The 15,092-nt window shown below is 37.7% G+C and overlaps 1 protein-coding gene and 1 non-coding gene across 2 annotated transcripts in view; both read left to right on the top strand.

The window, feature by feature from the left end:
- Positions 1 to 15,092, top strand: part of LOC126752717 (lachesin) — a 241,696-nt gene that overhangs the window by 18,416 nt on the left and 208,188 nt on the right. The window lies entirely within an intron of this gene.
- On the top strand, positions 5,774 to 5,977 carry LOC126754288 (small nucleolar RNA U3). The gene has a single exon (XR_007666279.1). It is a non-coding gene; the product is annotated as a small nucleolar RNA U3 (small nucleolar RNA).

The following is a 15,092-nucleotide window of genomic DNA, read 5'->3' as shown; positions in this document are numbered from 1 at the left end:
CTTCCATCTTAGCGGGTACGTAAAAAAGCAAAATGTACGCTTCTGGGGCACTGAAAATCCGCGTGTAATCCACGAAGAGTCATTACACCCGCTCAAAGTCACTGTATGGTATGCTGTTTTCGCTGGAGGAGTCATCGTACCTTTTTTTTCGAAGACGGCACGGGCCAAACGGTTACTGTGAGTGGTGAGCGCTACAGAGCAATGATCAACGAGTTCTTTTTGCCGCAACTTGATGAATTGGGATTGGAAAACATGTGGTTCCTACAAGACGGTGCAACGGCACACACTGCACGTGCCACAACCGATATGCTAAAGGATGAATTTTGCGGGCGCCCAACCTACCGTTTTGGCGATTTGCTCCATCCAGCAAGATCGCCTGATTTTAACGCTCCAGACATCTTTTGGTGGGGCTTTTTGAAGTCGCGGGCTTACGTCAACAAGCCTCAGACTCCTGCAGCTCTTAAAGACAATATCCGTCAAGAATGTGAGGACCTATCGTCGGAAGTTCTGGCCAAAGTGATGGAAAATGCCATAAAAAGAGCTGAAATGACAATCAACTGTGGCGGCGGCCATTTACATGATATCATATTCTCGACTTGATGTAAAAAAATTTAAAAGACCAAATAAAAATAATCCACAAGCAGAATCAAAGTTTTCATTTAAAAAAAAAATTACCGTCAAAAAACATCGGAAGGTTATTTTTGCGCCATCTTGTACAAGACAAAAAGAAAAAAATACATTATTTTTGCATTAAATTTAGAAGAAAAATCAATCAAAATATAGGGAAGAGCTTGTAAACTTTGGTACCAAGTGTAGACATTAAAAGATAGATGAGAACCATCCAACCAAGCTCTCGGAGTTTCTGGCGAATCATTTTCGATATGTGTGTTCAGGCGTTGCCTTGATGGAACACAATTCCTCTTCAATTGGATAAAGCTGCACGCTTTTGGCCAATTTCAGCTCCCAGTTGGTCCAATTGTTGACAATACATAGCTTAATTATGTATTTGGATCGATTTTTTTTCGATCCAGGAGCGTTTCATGCTGGTGGAAATTCAATCCATGATCAATTTCGTTGTTTTCGCATGTATCGTAGAAAATTTGTAAAATGTTTTCTCTTTGCTCGTGTCCTTTTCAATATCTTTACAGTAGATAGTTTTCCGTATGGGTTATAAGCAAATTTAGTATCTTATTATCTTATTTATACTACAAGTCGAAAAGTCACTTAGTTTCATTACAACATTTTGAATACCCGAAGTATTAGTAATAAGATTAACTCAGATGCGATATGCAGGGTTTTCCAATAAGAGCGATATGACTTCTTTACAAAAAAGACCATTTAATGTCACAATTTCTTGAAATAATGGAATCTCCAAAGTTTTCTCGCACAAATTAGGTTGTTGCTCGTGCTGTGCGGTAGTAGCCTTGTCTTGTTGGAAACAGATGTTGTCAATATCAACTTCTTCCATTCTTTACCGCAGACCATTGACAGTAGCGGTATCACCACCTTCATTTCCGATGATTCCACCATATCAAACTGTCAATTTAGATGAATGTGAGGTTGTTCATGAATAATTTTTGCGTTTTCTTCGCAATACAATCGACAGTTTTGTTTATTTTTACCGCACCACTTAGATGAAAGTGAGCCTCCAAGGCTAAACAAGCAAATTCTCGACGTTTAAGTTAGTTCAATAATAAAACTAATTAATTTGTGAACTTTATTCTTGCGCATATCTTTCCATAATGATGTATGATATGACCCGTCTTTACACAATTTTGGCACAAGGCCATGCTGTCATCACTAAAATATTCTCCCCAAATTTTAACTCCACGGATCCACTGATATATTTCGTAGAAAATTAGTCATATGCACTGGAATTTATATATTTTATGAATGGGGTTTGAAAAGTTGAAGAAAACTATTATAGTCTATAGCAACATGTTGCAAGAGAATACAAATTATGATGTACATGTTATTTTATAATAAAATCTTGAAAAAATGTCATTGGAGTTCAGACTTGCTGTTAGCATCAGCAACATCCATATTCGCCGACTAAAGAGAGCAATATATAATGCAGCACTGTTTGGCTAACTTCAGTTCCATTTACTTTTACGAAAACTTTACTGTACATATGTATACATATAGTAGTATATCCTAGCGTAGACTACGCATTATCACCACACATGTTTTTTATGCGGAAAACTTTCGTTAAATTCTAAATTAATTGTCATTTTGAAAGTTCTTCATTAAATTATGCAACGTTACCGTGGAGTGACAATAAAATTTCGTTATTTAAATTATTTTAAGAAGTTCAGAATATAATTACGAAAACTTTTTTTGTATATTGTACTTACTTAATGAGCTGCACAACTCATTCCACAGTGGGAACGTAGGTGGTTTTGTTGTTCATAAGTCTCTGAAAGTCTACCTATGAAAATTGTTGCCACTAGTTACGGCAGTGCCCTGGGGTACAAAAGTTTCCTTCCCCAGACCTACATGGGTGTAAGTTGGGTGAAAGACTAAATTTGTGTTCAAAGCGATTTGCTATTGCAAATATTTTCACTTCAAAAGCTACACACTATTCTCCAAGGGATTTGTTACAGTTAGATGAAGAGAAAGCTCACAAACGTACAAGCTATAAATAGGTGTCTTGCAACAAAAAATAAAGGAAAAAGTCAAAAATGTTGCTGTCAAAAATTACGAGAATTCAAATTTGAAACCGAGACAACAGGATGCCGTTGCGTCAGTGCTTGGCACAGCGCACACAAGTATCGTTGCAGCTTGAATAGTTTATGGAGAGTGAAGTGATAGTTGTTTTTGTTTCTGTAGAACTTGCAAAATAACAACAAAAATAATAATAAGATAGCTTAGAAATTACAATTTATACAGTTCGTTTTTACTTTCGTTGATTTCAGTGATTTTGACTTTGATTTTGGAATTTCCACTTGTTTTTGATATTTGCAACGCATACTTTTAGGAGCAAAGCAACGTTAAAGTATTTTACTGCTGTTGCAACTGCCACTTGCAATATAAGAAATTCCTTCCGAGCTTTACTACTGTTAGATAAGTGTCCTTTACGTAGACGCAACGAAGGGTAGCATGCATTTCAAAGAAAGCAAATAGCAAACGAGAATAGCTGATGAAATTCTTCATCGGAAATTTCACAAAATTTCACTACAAAACCGTACATGCAAACAAAAAAACAACAAAATATAAAAAAATATTACACAAGAAATGGGAAAATATGAACTCACGTCACTAAAAACGAGCATACGATAAAATCTGCGCCAAGAAATATTCCGCACAAAAGGGGTGAGCAACTGTTGTTGCAACTTTGAAATTGCATCGATGTAAGGTTATTGAAAACAAAATTTACGTGCATTGGCCAAATGTTGCAGAATATACGAGTTCTAGGAATTTAAGATGATTTAGAGGGCAAATAAAGTTAACTGAAGCTGAGAGAAGTTCAGAGAAATTCGAAAAAAGAGCTAGACCGTATTTTTAGAGGATTTCAAAGTTAAGAGAAACACACAAAACAACTTATGAATTAAAATGCAAAGCAATTTGCTCAGAAAATTAATAAATTTTTAAAGGTTTTGTTTGCAAACTAGGTTAAGACCAATTAAACTCTTTGTTTACAATACCGTAAATACGAAGAGTTGAAAGCAGTAAGCGAAGTGTAAGCGAAGGTTATACAAGGTGCGTCCCAAAGTAAACAGGACTTTTTGAATCTAGCGCACCCCGGTGGCACCATGACGACTGGTGCGTTAGAGTCTGCTATCTTTATCGATTGTCCAGTAAGAATTTAATGACATTTCATTGATTGGAAGTGAAGTTATTGTCAGTATGTTTGTGCTATCGGTGCAAAAGTGAACTTCGAACAAAGAACCAACATTAAATTTTGTTTTAAAATTGGTAAAACTTTTACCAAAACGTTTCAATTGATGAAACAAGTTTATGGCGATGATTGTCTATTCCATAGCAGAGTGCACGAGTGGTTTCAACGTTTTCAAAGTGGTTGTGAGAACATAAATGACGGTCAACATGTGGGCCAATCAAAATCCGTGATCATCAGTTTATTCCGCACAAATCGACTGACGACCAAAAATTGCTCAGAATTCAACATTCGAAGGACGATTATTTGACCAAAAATCACATTTTAACCATTAACCACTCCCCGTATTCACCTGATATGGCACCGTGCGACTTCTTCTTTTCGGAAAAATGCATTTGCCCATGAAAGGAAAGCGTTATGCAGACGTAGAGGCCATTCAAAAAGCTTGCACCGGCATACTGGCGGCCATACCGGCCAACGAGCTAAAACACTCGTTCGACATGCTTTTGGACCGTGCAAAAAGCTGTATTGAAGCTGAAGGAGACTATTTTGAATAAAATAAATTGATTTGGCGAAAAAAAACATTTGTTCTGTTTTTAAACTCCTCTTTACTTTATAATGCACCTTGTATACTCTCTCAATTTTCAAAGATAAAAACTTAGTAAATGTTTTCATGAATGCTCGGCAAAATGCTGCGTAAAAAGCCAACATTTGTCATTCGACGGATGCATTAAAAGATAACAATAATATTTGGTATTTTATTAACTTTTATTACACACTCTTACGCATTCACCTGATTTACATTCAAGTAACTTCCGGTTATTCAGAAATTGACATGACCACTCCGAGGACACCGTTTTAACTCAATTAAAGATATCGAAACAAATTCGACACGAGAGCTGAAAGTCATCTCGGAAAGTGCCTATAAAAAATGTTTTGACGATTGGAAGAAGCGTTGGCACATGTGCATCGCTTCAAATGAATATTACTTTGAAGACGATAAAATAAATTTGGATGATGATTGAAAAGTTTTCGTTTTATTTGAAAATTCCCGATACTTTCCTGGCAGGATTAGATTGGTATTTACTTATATTATAGACTCATTTAGATTTATAAGGTCAATATAGATTTTATTCATAATCAGTCTTAATCCACATTACATATAGGAGAACTGGACACTTAATTTCATTAAGATATCATTTATATTGTTTTATCTTATGTATATATAAAAATGAATCGCAAAATGTGTTGCTAAGCACATAACTCAACAACGCCTGGACCAATCTTGCCAATTCTTCTTTTAAAATGTTCTTTGAGGTTCAAGGATGGTTTTTACGGCAAGAAAAGGTCGAATAATTGCCGGAAAACTCCTAAAAACAGCCCTTTTCTTTTTCCCATACAAACGTTATATAAAAACGAATATTTTTTGAAGTTATACTTCTTATACGAGTTCGGAAACCTTGTCTGCGAAGATGTTCGAGCAGCAAGCGAAGCGGTGACAATCGGCGATCGTTTGTTCGTTTCTTTCGGCACAGCTCGGCTTTTCTACCAACAACACAATGTTGCCATGCTTATGCTATTGTTGTTTTTGTAGAACAATGTTTCAATTTTTGGTTGGTGACATATTCAATTAAAAATAAATTCTGTTGGGATTCGAACCTACGTGCACGTCGTAACTTTTCAAGCGCTTACCACCAACACCACCATTGACACTTGTTGTCCTAATTATGGTTTGGTTATGCATGAAAGAAATATACAATGGATCGCCGATTGTTACCTCTTTCCTTGCTGCTGCTGCGCATATGTACATATGTTTGTATGCTTGTGCATTATTGAAGTTATGCTTCTTTTTCTTTCGTTTGTCTTTCATTTCTGCGAATTCTCAACTATTTTGCGTATATTTTGGTTGAAATACTCTGCGTTGGCCGTTGAAAAGTTAAGGGTATACTTTACAGGATCATTTCTGTAGTTAGTCTTCATTTACATTTTTTTGGAAATCGACCCGCGATGACGAAGTATTTTCGTTTTATCTGACAGCGTGAGGTTAAGAAGTTCATTTCTAATTTTGTCTTGTGGCATATTAGAAATGATGTTTTTTCGAAAATCTTTCGCTTACAACGGATAAAACGACTTCTGAGTGGTGACTTTAATGAATAAATTCCTTTTGGTTGAAATGATCTGCGTTGGCCGTTGAAAAGTTAAGACTATACTTCTCAGGATCATTCATTCCTTTCATTTCAAGAAATTAATGACCTTTAGAAAGATGCATATTTGCATTATTTCGTTGTCATTTCCATATTCTTAGCAATAGAATTTCTATGGCATAAGTAAAGTAATGGCCGCCGATTGTCACCCCTTGCCGCTTCGCCTACAAACATGCGTAAATATGTACATATGTATATATACGTATGATCGTGAATACATATCGAGGCAGATTTTTGCGAGAAGCACCAGAAAGTTGTGCAATTTATGATTTTTAGCTTTTGCCATCGTCGCGAAAAGGCGACTTGTTGGCAAAGGCATGCTCGCGGAGATGTTACGGCCTCTGTTTTTATGAATGAAGCGAGATCGCTTGTGGAATTTGCGCCTGCGTTCATGAATGAAATCGTTTTTGTTGTAAAATTTACTACACTTGTTCTTCGCCAATTTGGCTGCCATATTGTCTTGTGAAGATCAATTTTTTGTTGGTGACATATTCATATGTGTACGCATATGTATGTTTGAATGCTTGTGCATTATTCAGCAATGTATGCAAATACATATATGTACATATAAGTATATATGAATGTATGAACATGCAAGGCAATGCGCGCACATGCAATAAGTATATTGATAAGTGGTGAAAATATGATTTCAATTTCTGAACGCGCACATGCGTATACATACACTCATATGAGCATGTGCAGAAACACAAGATAGGATAGGAGATGTATGCCTTTTAACATCGTATACTATACAAATAAATATTTTTCTTACTAATAGAAATTAAATTTATCACAGCAATATACATAATATACATATACAAAAAATCCCCAGCTGAACCTTCCCCAAGCCGACTGGTAAGAGATTCCATTATATAACGACGTAGGCAAAGGCAAGCTGGTAACAGTTTATCTCTGTTTCTTTTGGGAGGTAAGGTCTGACTTTTTCTGCGTGTTCATTACTCATAAATAATACATCAATCAGATGGTGAGTAGTTCTATGGTTGGAAGTACAGAAGGTCTGGACAAAGATAGCATCCGACTCGTGCCGAGGAACAACTTGGCTGGGACTCTGAAACATCCCAGTCTCGAAAGGAGCTTATGGATATCTGACGTCCTCCGTAATAACTCGGTAGCCACTGTATGTCGGGTCAAAATATTAATGAAAACAGTAACAAAGTTATAAGAAATATTTCAGAGTTCATTGACATTCCGAAAAAATCACCGATTTTCGCGATTTTTTTTTGTTTTGAAATTAACTAATCAGCTAAATTTTTTTATAAATACCTAAATACATTCAAGAAAATACAAAATGATTTTTTTATGTTTATTTATTGGGTGTATAATAGTTAAAATAATTGCTTGAACATACACTCTGAAAACAAGTCCTGTACGATGCGGCTTGAAATTTTGGTCTAAAAACAAAAATTCCAAAAAGATTGCTAATCTGAGAAAAGTCGCTATCGCGCTATGGAGGCTTTTTTGTTTGTTTGAATGACAAAAATGGCGGCAGTTTAAAGAAAAAATATCGATTAACGTCGTTATTTTCATAGTATTAAACTCCGTGTAGAGTTCCTACATACTTTTTAAGACCAATTGCACAGAACTCAACTGATCGTGAAGACGGCATACATATACATATATCTACTAAAACAAGATCTGCTCAGCAGATTCAAGGGAGATGACGAGTAAAACGAATGCTATGAAGCGATCCAGGATCAGAAAAAGGATATATTAGCTTGCACATCATTTCGAAAAATGAGGAATGCTTGGGCCATTTAGACGTTCATAACTGCTGTGAAGAAATTGACTTGGTGATAAACTTATAAGAAACATATTTGCGATTTTAGATCTTTTCTTAAATCTATATTTTCATCATTTTGAATTATATTCGAGACTTTAGCTCTTCGCGAAGACGGTGTTTCAACGAGAATGTGTTGCAATCGAACCTACCATCCCGAATAGTTAATCAGCACCTTTGTGTCATTTGTCAACTATCAGGCAGCTGTAACTTCTATGAAGAACACATTCGCAACGGGAATTACTTTTTGAACGATTCAGAGAACCATCTGCATTTAAACGTAAATATTCTCAGAAATGTTCAACGACCCATTGTATGTATACTCAGAATTATTACAAGCAAACTGCTTACAATTAGCCTCCACTACAGCGAACGCGGCACAAAAGCTGATAGCGCAACCTTCAGCGGAGACAAATATAAATAGCGAGAGTAACTGATGAAAATTAGTCTCTTGGGGGCAAATCTAATAAGTTTGACATATATTCTTCACTTTCCTTTATTACTGTTTCTTACTTACTTGCAGAATTTTTTATTATCTAATTTTCAAAGCCACACTTATTTGCAATACAAATTATTAATTTTCTGCGACGCCGCATAAATTCAGACACGAAATATTTTACTAGACTTGATGCCTTGCAATTGACTACTCGCCAGCTGCTCTCCGTCGGTTGCATGCTTTTCGTGATGTCAGCAAATAAGTTCTATCCATTCGACCTAACTAACCGACTAATCTGCATCGTTGACCAAAACCCCGAAACGCAAATAACATACAAATGAGTGATTGAGGTGAAGGCAAAGAGAAATTAAGCAAAGGAGAAGAATTTTAGTAAAAAAAGAACCACAAAGAGACTAGTAAGAAACTCATGTTTAAGCAAGCGGGGCGGAATTGTTGACAAAAAGTTTATGTGGATATTTTTGGTCGCTGATTTACATTTCATACACAGAGTCAAAGGCTGTTCCGCATAATTTGAGTGTGTGGCGGTACACACTAAGGGTCAAAAGCAATCTTCATACACCAGGTTTCAGAGAGGCTTATTAACCGACACATGAATCGTTCTGTCTTTCGAGTGATTTTCTTGTGTTTGTTTTATATGTCTCTCTTTTAAACCGTTTGCATCTAACACTCCTCAAATATAGTCGCGAATATAATACGGTTCTCAACCTCGACGTAGACTTCAACTAATCAAAATTTTTTTCTACCCCAAACATGCATCATTACTCCCTTATAAACTTTGGCATGAACTCAACCCCAAATCACTTTTTGAATACACGCACATATTTTTTTTTTTACAAAACTTCCTTACTACATCAACAGCGTTTCCACTTATTTCGAAATAAATAAATAAATACAATCAAGAAGGAAGAGCTGAGATGAGTCCAACTCGTCTTCTTCCACAAAGCTTCTGAAGGTGGCGCCGGGTAAGAATCTCAACCTTACAGCATGGATAGGGCAATGGCATGTTAGAACCCCCACAATCAAGTGTAGACTTGCCGTAAGTTCGCCGTTGCTGTCGTTTGGAACGTCTTTTACCCCCGCGGTTGCGTGGGGCAGAGTGTCGCCCTGTAACGGGGCTGGTGACGCGGTGTAGCATGGCATGGTGCGGAAGCATACACATTTGGCACACATAGCCGGACATACACTCCTGTGTTGTGTGGGTAGACGACAGGCTACGCAGGCAATGGCCATGGGCTCGGGAAACCCGCTGGCGTTGCTGAGGTGGCATCCCTTTAAATATGCCGCAGTGTGGCAACCTGTGAGAGCGACAACACAGAGGATGTCGGATGCGAGGTGGCTCATTCGGTAGCGACGTCGGAGTTGCCAGGTTGCACTGCGTGTAGCGGTTGACGGCGTTGATGCCGTGATGGTTCGCGGCGCTGGGTGTCAGGACAGCCCCAGGGCGTGGAACTTGGATATTCATATTTATCTATAGAAGAGGTTATTGTAATTATATATTTGTGAACTAATGTTACCACGTGGTGTGGCATGAGTGGGTCGTCATTTGGATCGACCCTTTATGTTATTTTGTTGGTTTTAGTAAATTATTATTTGTGGTATATTTTGCGGTTTTCTCTCGGTTTATTGGTTACGGTTTATATTTCGGTTTTTTCGGCTGTTGTCAAAAAGCATAGCTTAACGACTGGCCTGGTTAGTGTTCCAGTTTGCGTGCGGAGATCGACTACGCGAATATGACCGTCAGAGCCGTAGTAAAGCTTCCCTATGCGGCCAAGCCGCCATTCGGTAGGGGGGAGACAATCGTCATTGATCAAGACACAATCTCCAAGCTGAGGAGAGCTGCGAGAGGCCATGAGTAGAAAACGGCTTCAATTCTAGTTAACAATGTCGTGAATTCTTCATAATGGAATTTATAGTTGCCAGCTAGCTTCTTGATATGAGTTTTAAAGCTTTTTACAGCTGATTCCCATAAACCGTCCATATGAGGAGCGCTTGGGGGATGAACTGCCAATTGATACCTTGCGGAGCGTATTTTTGGACAATGTCAAGTGAGACTTGTTTTATGAAATCTACAAACTGTTTTTCTGCAGCTCTTTGTGCTCCGATAAATGTTTTGCCATTATCGCTCATTATTTTGGATGGAAAGCCACGTCGTCCGGACGAAGAGCAAATGCGCGAGAAAAGCCTCCGTCGTCAGATTAGTACATAGTTCAAGGTGCACTGCTTTTGTCGTGAAACAGACAAAGACAGCCACATTCATTTGGTGGGAGATCTTAGCATGGACGTATTTATCTGAAAAGGCCCAGCAAAATCGACACCTGTGGTGGTGAAGGGCAGAGCGAAATTGCAGCGTTTAGGTGGAAGTGCTGCCATAATCTGGGTTCGCATTTTCTGCTTATGCATAGTGCAGATCTTGCACATGAAAATGCACTTTTATTTGGGGCTTAAGTCGGGTGATATATACAACTCTTGGCAGGCCATATGTTGCATGATGCGATGTTCGGCGTGGGAGCAGTAGTATGTGGATATATGCGATAATTCATTATACGTTAGGCTTGAATTTGCAAGCCGACCATTCGCACGAAGCAGACCTTTCGTGTGTAGAAATAGATCTAATACTAAGAGTGAGCTCTTTTTATCAATCGGCTTCAGTTCTCTTAATAATGATATGTCGCGGCTGATGCGATTTTTCTTTTGCCGCCTGTAGGTGGCTTGTGGTTGCAATATTGCTTTGTGTGCGTACATATGTAGATAGTGGCAAATATGCCTTTTCAGAGTGGTCGCAGAAGACGTGTAGTTCCACTTTGTATTCGGGGGAATAGCTTACCCACTCTGGAATTTGTATCTGCAAAATGTCTTTTAAGTTATTAGTAAACGGGGACCACTTTTCTAAGCAAAGAGGCTTCACTTGTTCGTCCCAGTCGGTTCCGTCTAGCCATAATTCTTGGATCATGATTTTCGCTTGTATCGTAATTGATTTTTAAACGAGAGAGTACTTTTCCTTGATTAGTTCTATCACAAAGTGACTCCATGCTACTGATAACGAGCTAAGCATTGATTCACCATTCAAAAAGATCTAGTATAAAGTCAAATCATGCGATAATTTGATAGAAAATTTCAATGTCATGCACCTTCCGACGATGCCTATGGACACTATATGCAGAATGTCATTAAGTGTCACGGTTGAAATGGACCTTGGTGGACCACATACGATGATGAGCGACGCCCGTTGAAATTTGTATAGTGTGATCTTTTCCAAGGCCCTCCACCACACAAAGACCCTATATAATATAATTAGCTTGACTATGATGTCGTTAAGTCAGAGGACTACTTTCAGTGAGAGACCCCATATTTTGCTTCATTTTCCTTCCTTGTTCTATGACGAGCTCTAAATACTTCACCATATCTGTAGGCTGAATATGCTTTTCAACTGCGGCAGTGGTCATTACACAAATTCCAACGCCTATTTCACAAAGGAAAACAACAGCAAGTGTGTTCTAAGCGAATTTCTTATTCCCACAAAAGGAGTGAGACGGAGAACAGAGAAAGGCTTTTCAGCTCTTGGGGCGGGTTTTCTCGTAGGGTTGTCCACATCGACTAAACAGTTTATTTATTTTGTTTTAAAATAAAAGTTTGGAACTCCTGATAAAAGACATTTGATATGCAGTTAGTTTAGCTTTGCTTATAAAATATATTCAAGTTGCTGGTTTAAAATGACACCACATACTTAATTTCTGAATCTATGTACATATAAATAAAAATGAATACCAAAAATGTATGTACGCGCATAACTCAATAACGCCTGGACCAATTTGGCCAATTCTTTTTCTTAAATGTTTGTTGAAGTTCAAGGCTGGTTTTTACGGCGAGAAAAATTCGAATAGTTTCCGGAAAACCCCTAAAAACAGCCCTTTTCTTTTCCCCCATACAAACGTTACAATAAATATGAATGTTTGTTTGTTAGTAACACTAAGAGAACGGTTGAACCAATCTTAATGAAATTTTTAAAGGTTGTTTGTTGTGGATCGGGAAAGGTTTAGAAACAAATACCTTATACTTTTCATGAGGAGAAGTCGCAAAATTGGACAATTCCAAAAAGTAACTTTTTCCATACACATTTTTTTCAATTTTTGTTTGTTTTGTTTTTCAATATTTTGATTTGAAAATTATTTGAATCGTTCAATTGCGGTCGCTTGCTTTTTTATTCCGGCTATCCAAAGGAAAAATTATTGAAAATTATTCAGTGAAAACTTTATGTATGTTTGAGACGATGTGATCAATTACAGATTGAAATTTGTTACGAAGCCACGAGGAGGTGGCGCTAATATTGGTCGGCGTTCTTTTTGCCATCAACGTATGGCAGCCCAAAGAAAGGCAAGAAGTACTCCCAAAATGCGATGACATACGTGCGGAATTATGGATCGCGGTCAATCAGCTAGCGATCGTAACGATATCACAGCACGACTTTTTAAACAACAGCTGCGATGTTTGATGGTCTTTATCTTGAAGCAACCTATGGTATATATGGTGCTGCTAGATGCTGAATGTATTTTCTTGAGTAGCAAAAAAGAGGTTTGCCGCACTCACACACTTCTTTTGATGCGGATGGTGATTACACCGGATCAAATTGATGAAATCATTTCAGCGAAATTCCTGATTCAGAGATAGATCCAGAATTATACGAAGTGGTGAAAACCAATATGGTTCATGGACCTTGCGGTCACCACAATCCCACTTCGGTTTGTATGTTCGACAATAAATGCACGAAACACTACTCATGCTTTTCGGAAACGGAAATGGGAAAATGATGGATATTAACTGTATCGGCGTCGCTCACCAGACATTAATAATAATTTGGCGTTCCAGCAGAATATCAACGTTAACAACACATCGAAGTTGACAACACATGGATCGTGCCATATTCGCCACTTTTGTTGATGCATTCAAAACTCATGTCAATGTTGAATATTGCAGATTGGTGTAATCGAATTAACACGTTTGCAAGTACGTCACCAACGAAAGCAACATAGCGGTGGCCTTGGACAATATGAGATCAGCAGTATCAAATGGGTCGATATGTGAACCGCAATAAAGCGCTTTGTAAGATGTTTACTGTTGTTGCAATTCATAAAAGTTTTCCGACTGTTTTGCGTCTCGCGGTTCAACTTCATTTAAGTCATCGCGTATTGTGAATGGTACAGTGTGTGCAACATTTTGAAAAGCATGCCAGCAGTAGCATTTGCTGGAACATGATAATCACTGGAAACAGACGAAGGACAATGCGATAGTACTTCGCATGCCACTGAAGTTCGCATACTTAACGCGAATCATTTCGACATATCCGCCTTTAAATTCGCGTTAATTATGGGATACGAAAAAATGACATTGCCGATGACATTTTGTGTATTTGCTAAGAATTGGAAATGGAGCAGAATTTCGGTTGATACTTTCAGTTTGATATCATTTTACCTCGCACATAATCAATTCACTTCAACGGAAGATGAACTCATCACGAATGTTTATCAGCACATTGGCAAAATTATCGTAACTGCATTTACTTGAGTGCACGCCCAATTTTAGTTGCCAAAATTACCGATGTTAGTGATTTTAACTGGAAGATTCAAAGTCAGATTCGGGAGGTTTACGCTCACTCAATCAGATGAATCATGATATGACAAAGGAAGACGAAACCGTAAATTATCAATCGATTTCAAATATACCATACCAAACCTGCCTCAGCATCATTTGCGTCTTAAAGTTGGATCTGTCATTATTACGTATTTCACAATCTTCATGCGCCGAAACTGTGTAATGGAACCCGAATGATTATGACGTAGTTATCAGTCTGGTTGATCATTTTCAGTTCAAACATCATTCATTCAGGAAAATTATTTGCTCACGTTGACAATCAAACAGGACACCGAGAAATCAGGAAATGCTATCATTTTCACAGCCCAGATATATGTGGTGTGTTGACGAGTTGGAAACCCATCTTATATCTATATATTTACGCGCAGAACAGAAATCAAGTTATGTTTTACTAAGTTGCGCTACGCAAAAAAAAAATGTAGAAAAATCGTAAATAAATCATTTTCGACAGAATATAATTTCAACTTTTTTTCATTTCAAAACACATAATTTCACGCAGGGCAACGGCTGCGGGGTCAGCTAGTTTAAAATATTTATTGTTGTTGAAACAAGATCGTATTCATTTCGAATTTCTCCACTATTTTATGACAAGGGTAGTTCTTGCTCTCACACCTTCTTGGAAAATAGTAAACCAGATTGGTCTCTCCCTCGTTTTTAGACTATCCAAAGGCCACAGCTCTTGTACCACCGACTTAATCGGCCGCTGTGACTTTGGCAGGCAAAACTTGAATCTCTACTCGTGCTTGTAACTTCGGTTTTTAAGCATTGTATTTCTAATGCTCATAAATTTTTGCAAAAACTTCCCAACTCTTCGGTTACTCAATCTCTTCCCAACATACCTGCTCCTCTATTCTATTATATCTTATGGTATTTACCGTTTTATTTCCATCTGTTTCTGTTTCTGTTTCTTTCTCTTTCTTTGGATCTTTAATAAGTTCAATATTAATTGATTAAATGAGCCTATTGGCCTACTCTACAAGTATTGACCCACTTAAGATCGATTCGAGCTCAGCTAAAGAAGCACGAGCTTTGACAGATTTAATTCGGAGGCGAAGTGTGTGCCGGAGACGTGGAAAACACAGCGAAATGTAAACGATTTAAGTGTACTTTAAGTAAATGTAAATTAGCTTGAACGGCGCCTTATTTTTGTGT

The sequence above is a fragment of the Bactrocera neohumeralis genome, chromosome 3 (genome assembly GCF_024586455.1).
Source record: "Bactrocera neohumeralis isolate Rockhampton chromosome 3, APGP_CSIRO_Bneo_wtdbg2-racon-allhic-juicebox.fasta_v2, whole genome shotgun sequence".
Lineage (NCBI taxonomy): Eukaryota > Metazoa > Arthropoda > Insecta > Diptera > Tephritidae > Bactrocera > Bactrocera neohumeralis.
This window is presented reverse-complemented; position numbering and strand designations above follow the sequence as displayed.